Here is a 5,030-nt window from a genome sequence, read left to right as displayed (position 1 = left end):
TGATTTGAAATAGAGCTAACGCAAAATCCTATAGGAAAACCTGATCAGTTTACTTCCAACAGACACTGGGAGACAAATTCATCTTTCAGTAGGACAATAACCTAAAACACAAGGCCAAATACACTGGAGTTGCTTACCAAGACGACATTGAAATATTCAACAACCAACTTGACAGAGCTTATAAATAATCATGTGCAAATACTGTACAATCGAACTGTGGAAAGCTCTTAGAGCCTTACCCAGAAAGACTCACAGCTGTAATTGCTGCCAAAGGTGATTCTAYCATGTATTGATGCAGGGGTGTGAATACTTATATAGATTAGATATTTCTGTATTTCATTTTCGATGAAGTTGCAAAATTGTCTAAAAACATGTTTTCACTTTGTCATTATGGGGTATTGTGTGTAGATGGGTGAGAAGAAAAATATATCTAATACATTTGAAATCAGGCTGTAAGAACAAAATGTGGAATAAATCAAGGGGTTGTGAATATTTTCTGAAGGCACTGTATGGTCTATACTTGGCATGTAGGTTTCTCACATATGGGTGCACAATTTGCAACATGGGGGAGGAGAATGGGCAGAATATGCAAATGCAATACTGTCGGTTTAACTTTAGTAAAAAAAAGTGTAGTGTTTTTGCAGATTGTAGTGTTTTTGCAGACATTACTGTAGTATTTACTGCAGTGTTTTTTTTGTGGATAATTCTACAACATTCTATAGGAAGTACTAAACATGATCGAGGGATCCTACAGTGTGCAGTATAGTATTCTACAGTACAGTACTACCATAAAAACACATTTCTACACAAACCTTTGACCATCACAGACAAAGGCAGGCAAGGTACAAATGTCTAAGGTATGTGTGTCGAAGGTTTCTAAGGTACAAATYWAGCCTAATGTATGCCAATATCAGCATAACCTAACACTACACTGTAGTGACTACAGCGTTAGACCGGTTGAAGGCTTTTCACCATGTCTGTTTAGATTTGGCTATTCTGTAGATCCACCAGAGAGTCAGCTGCTGTCTGCTAGCTTTTTCCTCTTAACAGCCTTCCTCTAACAAATCCCTTGCCTGGTCTCTGAGGAGYTGTTCTGAAGACAGCAGCATAATCTTCAGGAAGGTATGCCTGCATTGTCCTCACGTCCAGATCCTACTCTGATTTACTGACAGCTAGCAGGTAGATCCAGTCTGTGAATCTGTTGTATCAGGGGGAAGACGAGCCTGAAAATAAGTGTTGAGCTGAGATAGTATGGCAGCAGTCTCTCCATGAAGCTGACAAAATGGGTTCTGTCATGTGGATGCCATTCAGTGTGTTAGGGTTAGCATAAACTCGGTTAACCCAGAACTAAAGTCTCACGTAATTGGTCAGCTGCTCAAAATAATTATGGGTCCATACATGTTAAGAGATAGTTGAAATGCTAGAAAGAACAACATAAGGCTCCCGAGTGGCGCAGTGGTCTAAGGCACTGCATCACAGTGTAATAGGGGTCAATATAGTCCCTGGTTCAAATCCAYGCTGTATCATATCCAGCCATGATTGGGAGTCCCATAGGCCGGTACACAATTGGCCCAGCGTTGTCTGGGTTTGGCCGGGGTAGGCCGGCATTGTAAATATAAATGTGTTCTTAACTGACTTGCCTGGTTACATTTTTTTTTGGGGGGGGGGGGTCGTGATTTGTCCAAATAACCAGTGAGGAACAGTGGCYACCCTTCATTCAGGCCAAAGCCCCACCAGTAAGCATATCTTTTTTAAATGGCCTGTTATGCATGTAATTCTGGCATTAATTCGTGTCACATGTCAGTTGCGCAAACAATGTAAAAAAATATATATCAATAAAGCAGCATACAAACATTGTCTCCTTCTTAGTATCCCCTCCTCACGGTTCAAGACCCAACAACATTATATAGTACCCCTCTCATGGTTACAGACCCAACAACATTATATAGTATCCCCTCTCATGGTTCCAGACCCAACAACATTATATAGTATCCCTCCTCATGGTTACAGACCCAACAACATTATATAGTATCCCCTCCTCATGGTTCCAGACCCAACAACATTATATAGTATCCCCTCCTCATGGTTACAGACCAACAAACATTATATAGTATCCCCTCCTCACGGTTACAGACCCAACAACATTATATAGTATCCCTCTCCTCACGGTTCCAGACCCAACAACATTATATAGTATCCCCCTCACGGTTACAGACCCAACAACATTATATAGTATCTCCCTCCTCATGGTTCCAGACCCAACAGCATTATATAGTATCCCCCCTCACGGTTCCAGAACCCAACAACATTATATATATCCCTCCTCACGGTTACAGACCCAACAACATTATATAGTATCTCCTCCTCATGGTTCCAGACCCAACACATATTATAGTATCCCCTCCTCACAGTTCCAGACCCAACAACATTATATAGTATCCCCTCCTCACGGTTACAGACCCAACAACATTATATAGTATCCTTCCTCATGGTTACAGACCAACAACATTATATTAGTATCCCCTCTCACGGTTACAGACCCAACAACATTATATAGTATCCCCTCCTCATGGTTACAGACCCAACAACATTATATAGTATCCCCTCCTCATGGTTACAGACCCAGCAACATTATATAGTATCTCCTCCTCAGGTTACAGACCCAACAGCATTATATAGTATCCCCTCCTCACGGTACAGACCCAACAACATTATATAGTATCTCCTCCTCATGGTTACAGACCCAACAACATTATATAGTTCCCCTCCTCACGGTTCAGACCCAACAACATTATATAGTATCCCCTCTCATGGTTACAGACCCAACAACATTATATAGTATCCCCTCTTCATGGTTCAGACCCAACAACATTATATAGTATCCCTCCTCATGGTTACAGACCCAACAACATTATATAGTATCCCCTCCTCATGGTTCAGACCCAACAACATTATATAGTATCCCTCCTCATGGTACAGCCCAACAACATTATTAGTATCCCCTCCTCACGGTTACAGACCCAACAAACATTATATTAGTATCCCCTCCTCACGGTTCCAGACCCAACAACATTATATAGTATCCCCACCTCACGGTTACAGACCCAACAACATTATATAGTATCTCCTCCTCATGGTTCCAGACCCAACAGCATTATATAGTATCCCCTCCTCAGGTTCCAGACCCAACAACATTATATAGTATCCCCTCCTCACGGTTAAGACCCAACAACATTATATAGTATCTCCTCCTCATGGTTCCAGACCCACAGCATTATATAGTATCCCCTCCTCCAGTTCAGACCCAACAACATATATTAGTATCCCCTCCTCACGGTTACAGACCCAACAACATTATATAGTATCTCTCCTCATGGTTACAGACCCAACAACATATATAAGTATCCCTCCTCATGGTTACAGACCCAACAACATTATATAGTATCTCCTCCTCATGTTACAGACCCAACAACATTATATAGTATCCCTCCTCATGGTTACAGACCCAACAACATTATATAGTATTCCTCCTCATGGTTCCAGACCCAACAGCATTATATAGTATCCCCTCCTCACGGTTACAGACCCAACAACATTATATAGTATCCCCTCTCATGGTTACAGACCCAACAACATTATATAGTATCCCTCCTCATGGTTACAGACCCAACAACATTATATAGTATCTCCTCCTCATGGTTACAGACCCAACAACATTATTATAGTATCCCCTCCTCATGGTTACAGACCAACAACATTATATAGTATCTCCTCCTCATGGTTCCAGACCCAACAGCATTATATGTATCCCCTCCTCACGTTACAGACCCAACAACATTATATAGTATCCCTCCTCATGGTTACAGACCAACAACATTATATAGATCCCCTCCTCATGGTTACAGACCCAACAACATTATATAGTATCCCTCTTCATGGTTACAGACCCAACAACATTATATAGTATCCCCTCCTCACGGTTACAGACCCAACAACATTATATAGTATCCCCTCCTCACGGTTACAGACCCAACAACATTATATATTATCCCCTCCTCATGTTCCAGACCCAACAACATTATATAGTATCCCCTCCTCATGTTACAGACCCAACAACATTATATAGTATCCCCTCCTCACGGTTACAGACCCAACAACATTATATAGTATCTCCTCCTCATGTTACAGACCCAACAACATTATATAGTATTCCCTCCTCACGGTTACAGACCCAACAACATTATATAGTATCCCCTCCTCATGGTTCCAGACCCAACAACATTATATAGTATCCCTTCCTCGTGGAGAAAGGCACATGGGCTAATTGTAATACACAAAGTGAGCAAAACAGTTTATGCATAATTGTAACATTGCCTAAAATGATGACTAAGATAATGAGATAGACCTATATAAGCAAAATAACAATGGAGATGTATAAACTAACTATGGCATAAGGGAGCGATGAGCGGATAAGAGGTAAGCCGTAATGTAGATTAAGACATGAGCGAACTGAGACGGACGTAGCCTATATGCCTCTATGTTCTGCACTTTTGAAATGGACAGCGACAGAATTCAGAACGTGGGCTGTTCTTACAGTATTCTCCTGTACACCAAGTCAGAACAGTAGGCTATTAACGGCGGTGCATAAGTAGACAATGAAAGCTTTTACAATATTCAATGATGACATTTCTCTATAACAGGCTATAGGCTACATGTGCAGTACCAAGTGAATCTCGAATTTCTAAATCTGAATCTCTGAAGTCAGAATGGTAGGCTAAGTTCTGTGGGAGAGAGGGACAAATTCTTAGGTGAGACACATAGGCTTCTAACAGTTTACTACACAACAGTTACAGTTACATATCTCCCTGGCATATTACATCACTTATACAGCATTATACAAAACGTATTTTGGACTTACCGTTGTTGTGCTGTTCTCTCTTGAACAGGGCGCCCACGCTCTGTGCCCCCCCCCCCCACCACCACCACCACCACAGAAACGGCTGAATTCTGGAGCTGCCTTACTTCCCAAG

The sequence above is a fragment of the Salvelinus sp. IW2-2015 genome, linkage group LG28 (assembly GCF_002910315.2).
Source record: "Salvelinus sp. IW2-2015 linkage group LG28, ASM291031v2, whole genome shotgun sequence".
NCBI lineage: Eukaryota > Metazoa > Chordata > Actinopteri > Salmoniformes > Salmonidae > Salvelinus > Salvelinus sp. IW2-2015.
Note: the sequence above shows the minus strand (reverse complement) of the source record.